The following is an 18,464-nucleotide window of genomic DNA, read 5'->3' as shown; positions in this document are numbered from 1 at the left end:
TAAGATTTTTACTGACATAATTGGAGGAAGTTGGGAGGGATCTGTTTATATGGGTCACCGGAGAAATGTCATTTTACTTTCCCTACACAGGTGTGCATGTCTATGTTCAGATATAGGCTAAATAAAGACAGTCTGCCAGTGAATGCTTTCATTTGGAATTCTGCACCAAAGCCTGAAAGATCTCTTCCAATTATGGTTCTATGGATCTGATAATTGGGGTGTTTTCTCATTGGAAGATGTAATCAGTGTACCCACCTAATAAACACTTGCAACATTGTTATAAGCACATGATTTTGTACTTACCTATTTAAAGCATTTATACATTGCTCCTCATTTTAAAAAAATTGCACTGTTACATAACGTAATGAGGAAAACATGTGAAATAACCCTCAGATGCTTTAAGAATAGGACAAACTGCACTCTAATGGCATAAGATTATTGGACAATTGGTAATGAACCCACCATTCAACTACCGGTATGTAGACTTCTCTGCTTACAGTGAAGGTGGCTGAACTTCCTGCTGCATAAACCTTTTTGTGATTTTTCAAAAGTGATCACTGTTGAATTTACTTCCACATTAAAAGTGGATTTAAATTCTTACTATTTTATTTTATATTAACCAATATCCACAAATACATTTGTAGTCTTTGACTCTGGCCACTAAAATTTCTGTCTATGCCAGTGATGTAGGATTCTGAATTGGCGTGGGTTTTTTTTCTATCAGAAGGTTTACTAAAGTTAGTTTGTTGGGTTTGCATAATGGTCTGTGTTTTTGTTTTTGAGGGCAATGAACTAGATTACTAGAACATTTCAGACTACTGCAGTCCTTTCACTAATATCAGCAGGAAGCTTGCAAGACACAAATAGGAGTCCAGGAAAAAGGAGGAAATACATAAAATTACTACTAATGAAACTAATTTGTTATGGCCAGCTATGGAAAAGACAGATTATTTACTTCTGCTATTGTTGATTCTCTCTTTCTTCTTCCTTTTTAAGGACTGCCTGATATGCTAATATTTTGCCTGTGGCTTACCAAACATATCCCCTATTTTGCTAGTTTCACTGATGTCCTCTTCCTTTCTGTGGGCTGTATATTTAACAAGTTTATGATATAATGGATCTGTTCACTTCTATTTGTCTAGAAGAAAGAGAAAAACACCTCATTTTCCATGATATCTTTTTGTCTAAACTTGCAGTGCCGGATTCTTGTGCAGTGTTAGCCTCTTTCCCTTACAAATCCATCTGAACCTTTTCCCTTTATAAATGTAATGGGTTCTTGTAATGGAGTGATTTATTTAGTCTTCTTTGGCAGGCTGACTGTTGTAAGAAGAAACCAACAGAAGCACTCAAAATAATTGATACTCATCTTTGAGGGTTTGGTTGTGAATACTTGCATAAGCCCTAGCACCTTATTTTGGAGCGCAGCAAAGATGTTCTGTCAGCTTGGCAGTTTATGGCTACTACTGCTATACAAGCTGGCATAAATATGATCTCTCAGTTATTCCAGGCATATCCTCTGAACTGGAACTAAATTGTTCATGAGTTCTTGTGTAAATTCATTATATTATAGGATAGGAATACATAGTGCCTTTCCTTACTTGACCTAACTATAGCACAGTCTTGTCTTGGCAATTTCTTTTTTCTGTTGTCTGCCACTAAAATCATATCTGTAGCTCGTGAATGCAGTTAAGTTGTCCTTGTTCTACAACATAAATGAGTATTTCTCCCTTATCCCAGCACCATCCAGGGCCAGCCTCAAGATTGTTAGACTTTTTCATTCTCTTGGAATCATTAGTTGGTTGGCAGTGACTAGGAACAGAAATGTTGGGGATAGGATACGAAATAGACAATAGAGAGCAATTTTAATGCTAGTGTAGGGTTTTTTTTGCCAACTTAAGGATGGAGGGATATAAGCGTAACTAGATATTTGGAGAAGAGCATTTGTTTTTGGCCAATACTCATACGCAAGAAGGAGGACATTTCTGCTTTATAATAACAAAGAATAAGACATACTGTATGCTGACATGCAGCATTGAGTACCTCCTGTTTCTGCTTTTAGGGCAATAGCATAGAATCAGAGTATGACAAATCTTTCACCTTGGGAATTGTTACAACTATTTTGTGAAACAAGGAAATTAGATAATTAGATAAATGGAGAGCAGTTTTTTTCTTAGTAGTTAATTGAATGCTTGAACAAATGGATTTCAGGTTATATCCTTAGAGAGATTGCTGCAACTCTTATTCCCTTTTTATATGTTTATATGAATCTGAATTTGGTTGAAGCATCCGGTAGCATTAATATTCTATGAACATCATGTTTTAATTGTATATCCAGAGATGCAAGGACAGAAGCACTATCTATCCAGGTATTTCCTTTTAAACAACTTTCTTCATTTAAAGTTAGAATAGATATGTTGCAATCTTACACACAGTTACCAAGGAGTAAGTTTCATTTAAGATAACAGAAACTACTTCTCAGTACACATGCAGAAATTAGCACTGTTCTCTTAATAGTATTATTGCTTTAGAAAGGTACTTGATCAGACTACTGATCCATCTAACCCAGCGTTGATGGTATGCCCAAATTGGTCTTTTGGGGTGTCCAGTCATACTTGACACTCACCCAGATTTGAGTGTCTGTGTTGGGGTATCAGCCCTAAAGACAGAAATATATTTGTGGACTTCCCAAATTTAGCGTCTTGAGTCTGACTCTGTAAGTCAGCTTCACCTTCCAGGCACGTCTTTCTCAGAATCAGCTGTAGAAAGCTGGAAGTGCTCTACCAATTCCAGTTCTCAAACAGCAGGGCCATTCCTGCTAGGAAGATCGACCCCAAGATGACCTACCAAAACAGGTCCCCAGAATAATCACCATGACATTCTTACAATTTTGCTCCAAGATAAAAAGGTAATTTAGAATCTATACTAATCCTAACCCCAAGGTAGCCATCGCAACATGCCTACTGGTTCAGCCCCAAGATATTTATTTATTGAATTTCTATACCGCCCTTCTCCCGAAGGACTCAGGGCGGTGTACAGGGCAATAAAAGCATTACATACAAAAGTTAAAATAAAATAAAATTAATTTTAAATTAAATTAAGATAATAAACATAGTTCAGTTAAATCTGTTACATTCTACCTCCTCACAGGCAGGGCAGCACCAATCCACTCAGCCTGCATCCCTTTAACTTTTTAAGTGAATTGTGACGTGAGAGTCAAGAACCAATCACCTTTAGTTTGTTCATTTTGCTATCTTAAATGAAAGCTTATGATGTTTGAAATTGATGCCTAAAATTGTAATCTAAAGAGGGAAATGAGAAAGAAAAGGGAGAAGTTCTTAAGAGGAGATCTTCCTAAGAAACTCTTTGATTGGCCCTCATCTTCCATGGCAGTTGATTTTTCAGAGCAGGACTGGGTGAAGATAGGATGCTTAGTAGTATAGAAACCTACATTGCTGATTCATTTCCAAGAGGCTGGAAGACTTCCTCCTCTTTGCAGTGTCTTTATTTTAAACTTCAATACATCTTAGAGCTGTTTGATAATTTCCCCTCCAACTGGTTCTTTCATCCCATTTCTCCATATATGGCCAAGACTGCTTGATGCCCTGTTGTCTTGCCTTGCCATCTGTCTGAACTAATGACAAAGTGAAGTTTTCTCACCCTACAGGTCCTTTGCCAGACTGTGGCCACACACTTTCACTTCTTTTTGGCTGTTTGTGGTTGGCTACAAATGCTTGGAGTCTGGGGTTCAAACTGCACCTGTTAACTGTAATGTCTGATAAGAAATGAAGGGGAGATAAAGAGAGGGGGTTTTAACGATCTAGGTCAGGTTTAGCATGGCTTCAATGGGTATTTATCATGGTGTTTCTGCCAAAAGTAAGATTCTTCACTTATTTATCACCCTGACTGGCAGAGCTATTCAGGGTTCAGGCAGGATTTTTTCTGGAAGTCAGTGGAGATGTTAGGAATTGAACTGAGCTCCTGAATGCAGTTACAATGCATAACTTGCTATACCTTCTGTGTGTCTACAAGGTTTCTTACAAATAGCCTCCGTCCGACAGATTCGGATTCTAATTTATTTATTTATTTATTAAATTTTTATACCGCCCTTCTCCTAATTGGTAACCCAGCAAAGGGTTCCAGTCCAAATAGGCTTCCCTGTGGTTAATATTTGCTAAAATATAGATGAGAGATGTAATTATATCACTCCATCATGTTACATAATTCAGCCTAGAGACTGTTTCTGGAAAATCATTATTACTAACACTGTAAATCTAAAAAAAACACACCACATATAAGCATTTCTTTTTAAAGAAGATCAGTAACAATACAGGATTTTGACACAAAGTACTGTAGATTAGCCAATCTTTTGAAAAAACTAATGAATAGAAAAAAATATTTATACCTGTTAATTTATTTGTCCATAATTTTGATCTTCTCTCCACCTATTGATAACTATCTTGAAGCCATCTTCTTGCAATACAATCTATTAGCTCTTCTACAATTGTAATACTGTAGTAACATAAATCAACAAGTTTGCAGATTGCTTCTAGTAGCATATCATATGGACTAGTCAACCTGGCACAATCTATAGCATTTGGCCCTGATCCTGAAGTTGATGAGAGTAAGTAATCCAACATAGCTGAATGACAAGAAATATCTGAGTGGGCTTAACTATATTGGGATTCCTTTGGTCTTCATAACTTCTTCAGTTTTTCATTTTCTTTGCACCCAGATTTTTCCTCCAATTGGCTATAAAGATTCTTCAATTATAGCACTTTCTCAAGTGCTACTGCAACGCTCTTTACATGGGGCTGCCCTTGAGAACCACTCGGAAGCTTCAGCTGGTACAGAGTGCAGCTGCACGAACGCTTTTGGGGGCTTCCCGATACTCCCATATTACACCTCTGCTCCGTGAGCTGCACTGGCTTCCAGTTGCCTTCCGGGTGAAATTCAAGGTGCTAGTGATGACATACAAAGCCCTACATGGCATGGGTCCGGATTACCTACGGGAGCACCTACTGCCAGCGTCAACACCCCTCCGTCCTGTGCGCTCCCACAGAGAGGGCCTCCTCAGGGTGCCACCGGTCAGAGAATGCCGGCTGGTGGCCCCCAGGGGGAGAGCATTCTCGGTGGGTGCGCCAATCCTTTGGAACCGCTTACCAGCCGAAATCCGGATGGCCCCCGACCTTCGCTCCTTCCGGCGGGATCTAAAAACCTATCTATTCCAGCAAGCCGGCCTGGCCTGATAGATTTGGGGTTTTATTTGTTTTATTGTTGCTTTATTGTATACTTACTTTGCTCTGTACACTGCCCTGAGTCCTCCGGGAGAAGGGCGGTATATAAAACAAACAAACAAACAAACAAATAAATAAATAAATAAATTTTAAGGACCAGATAAACTCAGTGCTAAATTATTTGCAGTAGTTCCCTTTTTGACAACTTTTAAGGCAAAGTATAAATATACAAAATGCTGGGCATTTGCAATTTCTCATTATCACATTAGTTTTTTTAACACTTCTGCCATAACACTTTTGTCATATCACTTTTTCCCACTTGCAAAATAACTGCACCAGTATCTGGATCTTTCCAAAAAATCGGCTCTAGTTTAAGAAAGAACTACTGGGGAAAAAACTTATATAACTCAATCAAAGAACGACCAAGACCACTCCCACCAACAGTGAAAGGGCAAGCCATTAGAATATAAATTGAGAGCAAACTCACTCCCTACCAGCACTGATGATGTTACCTAGTTTGGGTAATGAAATGTCTGCAGTTTATATATTACACACCAACCAAGCTCAAAGAGATCAAGGTTCCCTCATTTCCACCCTGAACTGCAAATGTTTTACTTTTCAGAACCATATATACAACCATGTATAAATACTAGCAAGTGTGTAACTGGAGATCATTGAATCACATACTTAAAAAATGGTAAAGAGTCCCTGTGGGTTTCATTCCACTAGCCATTGCTGAATGTTAGGGCGGTGCTCATCTCCATTTTGAGGCCATTGAGCCAACGTTGTCTGAAGACATTTCCGTTGTCATGTGGCCAGCATGATATCATGGAGCACTCTTAACTTCCCACTGAGGGGGTACCTATTTATCTACTTGCATTTGCATGCTTTTGAACTGCTTAGTTGGTAGGCACTGAGGTGAGAATGGGAGCTCACCCTGTCACGGGGCATTCAGGTCTTGAACCTGGCTGTCAACTTTCCAGAGAACAAGCCCAGTGTCTTAACCATTGAGCCACCGTGTTGCTGCCACGTACTGCTCCAGGTTAAACCAGGATGTGCTCTTTCATTTAAGGCAGACATGTCAAACTCACGACGTCACGTGACGTTGCACGACGTATCAGAATTTTCCCCCCATTGCCGGCAATGGGTTGAGCGCGGTTTCCTCATGATGTGTCCGGCCCGTGGGCCAGCAGTTTTCTGCTGAATTGTGACCAAAGAGAAACATTGAGGAATAATTATAAGTAATGATATCTAGTTTATCTGCAAATTCTACCCATTTGAGGTACTGAGTCCCTCAATAGTATACTACTGAAACATCAAGAGTAGACTTCAGTGAAAAAAAAATTGCATGGCTATGCACTATAGAAAGGAAAGGAGCTGCTACTCTGCATTCAAAACCTAATTAGAAACTTTTGTAGAGGAAGATTCCTCCCCATAACTACGGTGGTAACAGTGGAAGAATCAAACAATAATGATACAGAAGATCTGTTTTTGTTCCCCAGAACGCTGTTCTCCACATGTTCTCCTAAAAATACTCAAGAATTAAAGAAAAAAATTGTCATAAGGGGTGACTACATTTAACCATATAAAGCAGACATGTCAAACTCGTGACGTCACATGACGTCGCGCAACGTATCGGAGGTTTTTCTCCATAGCCCGCAATGGGGTGGGCACGGTTTTGGGATGATGTGTCCAGCCCGCAGGCCGGCAGTTTGACACCCCTGATATAAAGACTGGATAAATACCCATTTTGATTATAATTGAGAAGAAATGGCTGTCGTTATCTGGACCCTTTTCAGCCTGGTTTCAGACCAGGTTATAGGACCAAAACAGCATCAACTGTGCTTGTAGATTAACTCTAATGGGAGTGGGAGGAGGAAATACAGCTAGTTCTCCCTTAACCAACAGTAATTGGGATCAGGAACTCATTTACTAAGTGATGCTATCATAAAGTGCAACATCAAATGACTGTAGAGTTGGAGAGAGACTATCCAAGCCAGGGAAAGGAGTCAAGTGAGGAATTCATCTGGAGTGATTATATAGGCATAAGATGGCAAGGTCTGAAATCCCTTCCCCCCCCCCCTTTGAATGCTGTTGAACCCTATCTAATCTGGCCCAGATGCAGATTGCCAGTCTGGGAAGATTACTGTGTAATTAGCATGAGCAATAAAGTAGCTAATTGAACTCTTCACATTTGGATCTGGTTGTTTATATCTGACAGCAACAACTTACAATGACAGTTCCAGCAGTCTCAGTTGTTAAGTGAATCCCACATGATTGCAACATCATGCAGTCATGTAATTGCCTTTTCTGGTCTCCTACTGACTTCCACATTAACTTTGCTTGATGGAAGGCAGCAGTGAAGGTTACGAATGGTGATCACGTGATCACAGGATGCTGCAATGTGATTGCAGGCTGGTTGTCATTTACCCAAATCGTAATCACATGACTGTAGAGATGCTGCAACGGCCACAACTATGTGAGCCTGGGGTCCTCCTGGACTTGCAGCCCTTTTCTGAGGAACAAGTGACAATCATGACTTTTGCACAATTTGTCTTGTGTGTCAGTTGCACCTTTCTTGGATCAGGAAACTGCTCACTGTGACTCGCATTTTAGTTATTTCCTAAGTTGATTACTGCAGTGCACTGCACAGGAGCTGTTCTTGAGAAGCATTTGGAAGCTACAGCTGGTGCAGAATTTAGCAGTGTGAGCACTTACGAATGCACCTTGGTGTTCCATTGTTATACCTCTACTCAAGTAAAAATATCTGAACAGTTATTTTTAAAGGAAGAACTTAAGGCAGTCATGTTCAATATTAGAAGGATGGGCCTTTTTTAAAAGAAGCAACTTGTGCCGTCCAGCTTGAATACTCTCCATAGAGGCAAACATTAGCTCCTATAATTTCTTAGCCAGTTTCCTTATTGCTCCGAAATCTAAGAGTTAGTCTACATATCTAAAAGTTTAGCTGTTACTTATAAATCAAAAAGAAGTAAACCAATTCCAGATTTTTCCATCCATGAGTTCTGAAAGAATTCAAATATAAAACTGCCAATTTTTGCAAGTAGAAATATGTTATATAGCATGAAAACTACAGTTTAGTTAGGAATAGGCATTTGTGAAGCTTATTGTTAGTTAACAACATCAGGAAACTTCCAGAATGGAGAGTCAAAAGAAGGAATGACTGTACAGCTTACCCAAAAAACATTACATTGAAGTCATGTGTGAACCCAGTTTATGTCAAGAACATGTGCCCTTTTTAAAAGCAAGGACTGCACTTAATGTTTGCATATTTTTATTTATTTTATTTTATTTAGCTATTTGATTTTCCCTAGGACAGTGATGGCGAACCTTTTAGAGACCGAGTGCCCAAACTGCAACCCAAAACCCACTTATTTATCGGAAAGTGCCAACACAGCAACTCATACATTGACATCTTTTGTCTTAAAAGAAAAACACAATAACAAAGCTTTCAATAATACAAACAACTTTTTACTGAAAGGTAAAAGTTTGCCTTTGGTATGCTTTTGAACAATTAATGTGATTTTTGCTGTTGTATGCATGCTGATAATTTGACTAACCTTGGTTTCTACTTTGTAAGTTTGAGAGCAACACGTGCAGCACTCAGGTCATCTGTTAGTCTGCTGGTGTCAGATTTGATGTAATTCAAAGCTGAAAACAGTGCGTTCGCTCTGGAGGCTTGTTTTGGCTAGGAAGGGGCTTGAAAAATGGCCTTTTCCTGTGAAAATGTAGCCAAAGAGTGAGGTGCGTGTGCCCACAGAGAGGGCTCCAAGTGCCCCCCTCTGGCACGCGTGCCATAGGTTCGCCACCACTGCCCTAGGAACAATGGCTTTGATGAGAAGTTCCATTCAGTTTATGCCCAGAAAAACAACTATGAGTTCGGTTGGAAAAACAGACAAAATTATGGATCCAAATTCACCCAGGGATTTTCCATAGCTGAGGCTGAATTTGAATAGGATGAGTGATAATGCAAAGTGGACAGGCTTGAAGGTAGCCTAGAATTTTTTCCTTTTGTTTAGTCAGTGGGAGATTTGCTTTTTAGTTATGCTCAGTTATAGTAGGTTCGCATTACAGTTTTCACTTCAAAATGGCACCAATGTAAGTAGTACAATTGGAGAAAGCCCTGATTTGTTAAAAAAAAAAAAAGAGCTTAGGGGTATCTGTTGCCCAGTTTATAATTTAGTATTAGTTCACGGCACAATAGCTGAAAACTATTTAATATGATGTGTGGACCTAACCTCAGCCTGGCTACTATGTTTGAAAAAGTGTCAACTTAAATTTTTTTGATCCATTTTAAGTGGTTCTCTGGGGAAGTGTTTCTCAACCTTGGCAACTTTGGGCTGCGTGGACTTCAACTTCCAGAATTCCTCTAGAAATTATGAGAGTTAAAGTTCACACATAGTTCCCAAGATTAAGAAACACTGATTTATGGTTTTGGTCAGCCACTGAAAATCTACTTTTCCCCCACTGATAAATCATTTTCTGAACTACATAAAAAATGCAGTATAGAGTGAGAAAGTTTGGATATGTCAGCAGTGCTAGAGGAGGCAAGCATTCCTGATGCCCCCCCCCAAGATTCCAGGAAGGGGCAAGATGAAAATACTCACCCTGGCCATCCAGACACAGTCTTGGACTACTTTGATGTGTAGTTCGTGGCCCTTTGCCGAATGCTGCTCTTGGGAGTAAAAGATTGTTCATGATTACTTTAGGTTATGTAAATATCAAGGGTGCTACTTCAGTAGAGCTTACCTAGGTAAATATGTCATATTTAAGCTGAAAACAAAATGTTCTTGCAAGCAATTGTTTTGGTTCCCTTTTTGCAACTTGGAAATAAGTTTATTGTCCACTGAGACAACTGGTCTTATTGAGTGCATTGCCTTCCCAACACTATAACATGCAATCACAAAATTGGGTATTCAGTTGCAGCATCGGCCTAAAGGGAGTTTTAATGGTACAAAAGAAATGGAGTTGAATTTAAAATCTAAGTATGGATTCGTTATTTTTTAAAAAAACAGAAAAATGAGAAATTGTTCATAGTGGCAAAAGAATGGTATTTCTTCCTTCTCATGAATTTGGACAAAGCTTTAGTTGTTATTTATTTATTTATTTATTTATTTATTTATTTATTTATTTATTTATTTATTTATGCATATGTTTTATCCTGACCCTGCATCACTGAGAATGGCTCATAACATTGTAAAAACATTGCATAGTAAGACACATTCATTAAAATAGGGAGGCAGAACCCATTGATAAAACAAACCTTGAATATATAAACTATTTAGTTAGCAGATATTGAAAAGAAACACCATCATCAAATGGAAAAAGACATCCAGATGGTTGGACCATCTGCTTTTTGTGGAGCTGAGAGATCCATGGAATAGATTGTCATGCAAATCCTGCGAGATCATCATTAGGAGCATCAGAAAATCCCTGCTGGATCAGACGAAAGTTTAACTAATGTAGCATTTTATGTCACATAGAATTACACGGTAGCAGTTGTGTGTATTTGGTATACTCACATGTATGGCCAGAAGCCACTGTTGGTATGTAAGACATGCAGTTATCAACATTTAACAGCCATCAGTAGTCTAATCTCTCATCCATTTGTCTAGTCTTCTTTTAAAACTAAATTGGTGGCTTTCACCCTATCGTAAAGCAGCAACTTCCATAGTTTTAACCCAAATTTTGTAAAAAAACAATAGCTTAGGTATTAACATTGCTGAAGATCCATGGAACAGATCCATGAACCTTTCATGATTTTTTTGTCCCTGTAATTTAGAGGAATACAATTGCTTTCCTATGAATATGTTCTACGATCAGGTTCAAGTGTTTCATTTTTTTTATATACCTATGAAGCAAAATGATGGACCTTTCACAGAAGTTTTAAATAATGGGGATGTTATTTGGTGAAGAGGACAAGGGAAGGAAAAGTTACAATTCACGATACTGTTATCCCTATGTCACAACTTGTAAACGAAATACCCCTTTAGGACTGTCTTATTGCTTTGAATTTGTTCAGAGTGCTGCAGCATCTGATGCACAGGGATCACATAGAGCACCCCACATGTGTGGCAGCGTAGAAAAGTTAAAGGTAGACTTATCTGTGTTGAAAAAGCCCGCTTTCTTCACGCTGCTGGTGTTTGAACCAGCTTCTCCATGGAAACCTGTTCTGTGTGGCTGCCCCAAAGAGATTAGTTTTCAATCACTGAAAACGATCTTTCAAACCTCACTTCAGGTGAGGCCTTAAATCATAGGTTTTAAAAGTTTTGTTTCTGGGATGTGTCAGCAGCAGTGCATTCAGGCTTGCTTTGAATGGAAAAGAACTATACTTAACAGGAAGGACTGGATAATGATTACCATAACATCAAGGATGTAAACTGGTTAAGTAATTTTTAGTTGATTAACATTCTGTCTCTATAATGGGTTGTCCACTTTTGGATAATCCATTAAGTAAATTATCACATTTTAGTGATCTTGGCTCACTGTTAAGAGAAGGCAAGGTATAAATTCTCACCTCCCTTCAGAAAAGATGTTATTTATAACAGCGTGGGATAATCCAGTGCCATTTCATCTGCTGAAAACATTGGGTTCCCTCTCCGCTGAAATATCAAAATGTTTTTACCAGATTTTTTTAATATGACAGGTGAGGACAATTATTAAATATATGACTATGAAAAAAATAATAATTTGAATCTACTGGATCTAACACACTTTCTAAAATTATGTTCTTTGTTTTTCATTTATAGTGATTCAAAATTATTCTATGATTTAAAAATGTTGTCACATAAATTGATAGCAATAAATGCTAGATTCACTGATTAAATCGATTTTAACAGTTGCACGCCTCCTGAAAATTCTTAAAATCGGAATATAAATATAATGTGGTCCATGTGCCCCATCAGCAAAAACCATTTTGTTTCCTAGTAACAAATGACCACAAATATAACAAAATGTGTGCTACCTGCTCAAGTAATGTCAGCCTTACAAGGTAAACCAGGCTAGAAACATGATCAGATAAGCTAATTCTGCTTTATTGTGAAGCTACATTAACAGAATTTTACAAGTCTGAAAGTACGATTCTCCCACCATCACCTTTACAGCCAATAACTTTAGGAAGGGTACCTTATGAACCTCTTGCTCTATGAACTGTGCAGCTCTTATCTGACCATTCCCTAGGCAGCATCTTTTTCCCAGTCTCCCAAGGTCATCCCCATATATTATTACAATTATATTTAACTTGATTACCCTAATGTAGCTAATTGTAGATTCTATAATGAAGATGTGTGCTCTGGCTGCTTCATTACAAAATACTAATTACTTATAGAAATGTCTTACTGAAACCTCATGTACCTAGGTAATAAGATGGCCTAGCTACTGAACCTAATAAGATACTAAGTCCTTGTTAGATACAAATAACTTGCATAAAAGCTGATTTGTCAGTCAATAGATTGTATTCAGAATTGCTTTTGTTAAATGAGTCCCACCTTGTTTGGCAGATGTTATGAAGATAAATTGTCCAATCCTCTGGACCTCTGTTCAAAAGATTTCATGAACTGAATCTGATTTGTTATCATATTGTTTGGACAACCATTTAAGAATTTATGATTTCTTCAGTAAAAGAATTAAGTTGCTGTTGTCGAATGATAAAAGTTTATAGCTTGAAACAACTAAACTTTCAGAGTTTAGAAGTTTCTTGAAGGCAGTCAGAGAATGGAAGTAGAAAATGTGACCAGTTCTCCAACCATTACATCTGTGTGAGAGTGGAGTGATGGAAGGTGAAAAGAGTGGATGAGGATGGTGAAGTGAAGGATTATTGCCTTTGATTGTATATTTTTTCTGTCTTATTTTGAATAGTCACTCATAGGTGTTGTTATTGTTGTTGAGGTCTATAAGGATGGTGATATTGTTAGCATAGATCTGTAAGCTACTAATTTATTTATTTAAATTCATTGGCTACCTAATTCCATTGGGCTCTGTAGTGATGCATAAAACTAAAAAAGACATAAGAAACAGCTAAAAATGTTAAATCCACAACAGCCTGGACTAAAATGTCCTAATAATAAAAGCCACAAAACAAAACAGGGTCCATTAAACAAATAACAAACTACCCTCTAGCCTGGGACCAAAGCCAGGTTTTCTGGGCTGCTAGAACAGGGGCCACCATTGCAAAGACCTTCCTGACCACCGTTGCCACATGCTCTTCAAGCTGCAAGTCCAGAAGGACCCCCAAGCTGTCTGTCACTGCAGCTCCATACAAGACCAAAGATAATAACATCCCTGATCCAGGAGGTCCAAACAGCCAGAGACACTCAGTCTTGTTAGGGTTGAGCTGAAGTCTCTGTCTGCCCTATCCAGACCTGAACAACCTCCAGATGCTGAGTCAATACATTGATAGTTTCACATGTCCCACGCAGGGTAGAGATGTAGAATTGACTGTCCTCGGCATACTGGTGACATTGCTCCCTGAACTGGCAGATGACCTTCCCCAGTGGTTTCATGTAGATGTTTAACAGGAGAGGGGAAAGTTTTAAGCCATAAAGCATCCCACATCTGAGGGGTTGTGGATGTGATGTCACCTTCCCCCTATTTTTGCTGACTGGAACCAACCACTGAGGAAGGAGGTGAACCACTGGAGCACAGTGCCTCCCACTTCTAATACCCACAGCCAGGCCAGAAGAATACTGCAATTGATAATATCAAAAGTCACAGAATGATCAAAGAGCAGTAGGATGGATGTACCATCCCCATCAACTTCACCAAAGATCATCAGCAAGCATGACACATGCTGATTCTCTATTGTATTGTGGCCTGAAGCCACACTGAAATAGACCCAGATAATCCATTTCTTCCAAGAACCTCTGTAGCTGTTGTCCAATCCCCTTTTCCACAACCTTTGCCAGAAAGGGAAGATTGGAAATTGGCTGGTAATCTCCAACAGGGAAAGGTCCAGCAATTACCTCTTGAGGAGGGGGCATACCACTGCCTCCTTCAGTGTTGGTAGGACCAGTTTGTCTCTCAACGAAGTTGAAACATCACATAAATCTATCCTGTGGTGACCTCTCAGGCTGCTTTTATAATCCAGAAGGGCCAGAATCTAACAAAGAGGTGGCTGAATTAACAAACAAAAGGATTTTGTCCACTTCCTCATAACAGAATCAAACTCAGCTGAGATAATATCAAAAGGCAGTTCTGTGGGCAGCTCATTAGAACTTTTCCAGTCAGAGTCTACCTCCGAGTGAATCTGAGTGACTTTGTCTGCTAGACGGCATGAGTATTCCTCACCACAGCCCTGGAAATGGTCCTGTGACCCAGGCCCTGTGAGAGATAGCAGGTCACTCTAAACAGGGCCAGCAGGAAGTGGCAAGGGTGGAGAAATAGAAAGTTTCACCACCCTTATCACAATGTACGCCTGAATATGGGCTCTTACTCATGTTTGATCAGATTAAATCTTTGACTTTTTTAAATTGCACTCTATGCATCGCTCTTGGTTTTTCATCTCTTGGAGCTTTTCTGAAAACCAAGGAGCACCCTGAGTTCAGCACACACAGAGAGATTGTAGGTCTTCCATCACATGCCTATTCCAGACTCCAGCCAAGGTCTCAGCCAAAATGCCATGAAACTCCAAGCTGCCTCCATCAGTCACACTTAGATGTGTTTGAATGAAGCAAGTAGTGTCAAAGTAGCAGTATACCCAATACATAAATAAATTACAACGGGCACAGATAATGAACATCTTCTAAATGTGTTTGGAGTTGGGAGACTTCTATCTTTGCAATGTTAGTGCAGTTGAGAATGGCTTGTAATTCCATAGTACTCCTAAGGTAAAAGTAGGTCTCTTATACTGTATAGTTTTCATTACAGTCTCTCTTAAGATGGAAGCATCTGACACACAGGCTTTTATTACGTTTTTAAAATTGTAGTGCAGGTCCCATCTTTGGCTAATTGAATCTTTTGCGTTTTCCTGTCAAGAAAGATTCTCTTCTCTTGAAAATTTTGGATTAGTAACTGAGTATAAATTTTGAAAAGGGGAAATATATATCCACTGGTGCTTGGTTATTAATGATTACTTATAATGGTATATAAGTGTGGGTTCAGGAGATCTCTAGGACCCATTTTTCCTCCATCAATCCTGCCAGCTCCAAAAGCTGCTTTACTTGTATTTATTTAATTAATCAAAATTATAAGCCTTCCAAACTTTACAATGACTCTGAGCAACAAATAATGAAAAGCAATAATAAAATACAATTAAAACCCAGACATCTGGTATGAGAGTGAACCATTAAAAAATGCACAGCACCCCTCCCCCATGCTAACACAAAGCCTGGGAAAAGAGCTGTTTTTAGGGTTCTTTTAAATATGGCCATGATAAGGGGCTAAACATATCTCAGGGGATGGTGTTCCAGAGACCAGAGCTACAACAGCAAAGGTATGCTTCCAAGGTCCCATCAGGTAACATTGTTTTTTAGTGGATGAGACTTGGGACAGCTCTGCCCAATTATACAGCCTAGTCAAAAACCACAAAAAACAGATGGCCCTTTAGATAACTAGGATTTGTACCACTTAAAATTAATAACCTGCACCTTGAATTGCACCCAGAAACTTACTGATAACTAGTGTGGCTCAAAAAGCAAAGTTGTTTGTTGTATGTTCCTGCCCTCCCAGTTAAACCAGACAGGAAATTCTACTTCGTTGTAAGACTATATTAACAGAATCTTGCAAGTCTGAAGGCATAAACTTCCCACTGCCTTTTGGTGGGTCCTTCCTAAGTTTCTTTCTCTGACCATTAAGGTACTGGGCTCCTGCTTCTGTTCTCTTATTATTTCCTAGACAGCATCTCTCTCCCTCTTTTTCCAAGGTCGTTCACACATTTCATTATATGCGGGACAGCAAGGTACGCTGGAATAGTTGAAACTTCCAGAACAGCCCCATAGAGAACGGATTGCAATAGTTCATACATGACATGACAGAGTGTCAGAAAGGTCTAGGTAGGTAGGTGCTCGGTTGGAACAATAAGATGGGTTTATGCACAGAGCTTTTAAAACTACAGCTACCACATGCTCCTCAAGTTGTAGCCATGAGTTCAAAATGTCCTCCAAGTCCTGAAGAAGGAAGTGCAACCCCCTCAGGATTAAGGATGAAACTTCCCTAGCTCCAAGGGATCCAAAGCCCATAGCCACTTGGTCTAGTGAAGATTAAGCTGTAGCCTGCCCCTCTCCATCCTGTCCCTACAACCTTCAGACACTTCGACAGGACCTTGACAACAATGCCGGGTTAATCCAAAGTCAAGATGCATAATTGGGTATCATTCGCATATTGATCATAACCTGGCCCCAAACCTCACCCAGTGGCCTTATGTAAGACAGATGTGCAGAACTCTTGACATCCTTCACACTCCAGAGACCTTGAGCTCTTCCTCCCCGTCATTGCTGACAGGACCTGGGCACAGAGAAGGGAGGAGAACCCTGCAACATTGTGCCTTCCACTGAAATTCCATAGGATCAATCTAATATACACCACTTGTGCAAAAGGATATTCTCATTTATCTGTATGATTCACTGAAATAATGCTTTGAAAACACATCATAAAATAGGCTGTAACTTTATCGTATATTCCTAGTGTGACACCTTGTAATCAATAGTTGCTTACAGCAAAATATGGATGGAGAAGCAGTCGAATGTTTTATTTTAGTAAAAGGGATTTTAGTAAAGAACGTTTTTTTTATTTTATTATGTAAGAAACTGCATATTTCAAAGATTAAAAACTTTGGAACTACTCCACTGTGAATTTTGTTTGATCTTATAAAATGTAATATCTCCAACAGAAAGAAAACAGATCGTTAAACACAAAATGGGTGGTTTTGGATTTAAAATATATGTCATAGAAATGTATGTGAGAAACAGCCTGTTTCAATAATAAGCTTTGTTTCAATATTTTTATAAACTAAGCTCTATAGTGTTCTGATAGAGATTCTTTATTCAAGAAACAGTATGGGAGTGATGAAAACCTCACATTTCTTTCAGTGTGGAGTTTAATATTGTAGCAACTTTAAGAAGATACCACTCCTATGTTTAGTGCAGTGGTTCCCAACCTTTTCTATACCTGCACCTCTAGAATGCTTCTTATATATTCTCGCACTCCTTACAAAAGTTCAAAATAATGGCAACAAATTATGCATATACACTATAAATTTTGAAAACCCAAGTTTTTGCACCCCCTGGAATATCATCTCGCACCCCCAGGGGATGCGAGCACCCCTGTTTGGGAATCCCTGGTTTAGTGAGATTCTGTTTAGTTGGAATGCATTTTTTTAAGTATTTGTAGGAGATTTCAAAATGATAAGCTGGGGAAATATCAGGCTTTCATTGATTTTGACTAGTATACAGTAATGTAATCCCTAGATTCTCCTACCATTATCTCTGCTCTGCTTCACCAGCCATAATGGGCATTAGCTACCACTGGAAAAGGTAGCATTTTACCTTCAGTGCTTCATATCCCCCAGTGCAGCCTTATTCAACCTGATACCATCCAATTGCTTTGCACTACAGTGCCTACTGCAGCCAGCCAGCATAACCATTGTGGCTAATGACTATGGAAGTAATTTAGTAATTTGGAGGGCATTAGGATGAAGAAGATTGTTAATTTTAATTGGGATGTAGAGGTTAAGTTGATACAGAGATGGAAGGCTGTTTTTGCTTTAGCTGTCAGCACGCTGCCAGAATTTGACCTACTTTCTGATGTCTTTGTCATTGTGCTCTGGCAAGTTCTGCTTCCTAAGACTCAGTGATATATATTATTAAACCAACTTTACCTTGATGTGCTCCTTTCATGTATAATACTTCATTATTACATGCTAGACTAGTAGGACAAATGTTTCAAATAAGTCCCTGGATTTCTGGATATTGAAATTCTATACAGCATCCCACCAGGCTCAAGGTTGACTCAGCCTTCCATCCTTCCGAGGTAGGTAAAATGAGGACCCAGATTGTTGGGGGCAATTAAGCTGACTTTGTAATAATGCCGCTTGGGGTGTGTGTGAAAGCCCTAATAACCAGGCATATACATAGAATGAAGGCTACTGCTAAGCTTGTAAGCCGCCCTGAGTCTTTGGAGAAGGGCGGGATATAAATGGAATTAAAATAAAATAAAAAAATAAATAAATCTGGTTTTCCAACAATACTTAGTTTTACTCATTTTAAACTAAAATTAATT

General features: G+C 39.0%; 1 protein-coding gene across 7 annotated transcripts in view; it reads left to right on the top strand.

The window, feature by feature from the left end:
• The window catches only part of SEMA4G (semaphorin 4G), a 119,243-nt gene that overhangs the window by 1,577 nt on the left and 99,202 nt on the right, over positions 1-18,464 (top strand). For 2 of the 7 annotated variants that reach the window (XM_081329362.1, XM_081329360.1), the window contains exon 2: positions 8,567-8,733. The exons of the other annotated variants lie outside the window; for them this stretch is intronic. The gene's annotated coding sequence lies outside the window, so the exon portion shown is untranslated. The remainder of the gene's footprint in view (positions 1-8,566; positions 8,734-18,464) is intronic. 7 annotated transcript variants of the gene reach the window in all.

Source organism: Vipera berus (assembly GCF_964194415.1).
Source record: "Vipera berus genome assembly, chromosome: 5".
In the NCBI taxonomy this organism is placed as follows: domain Eukaryota; kingdom Metazoa; phylum Chordata; class Lepidosauria; order Squamata; family Viperidae; genus Vipera; species Vipera berus.
This window is presented reverse-complemented; position numbering and strand designations above follow the sequence as displayed.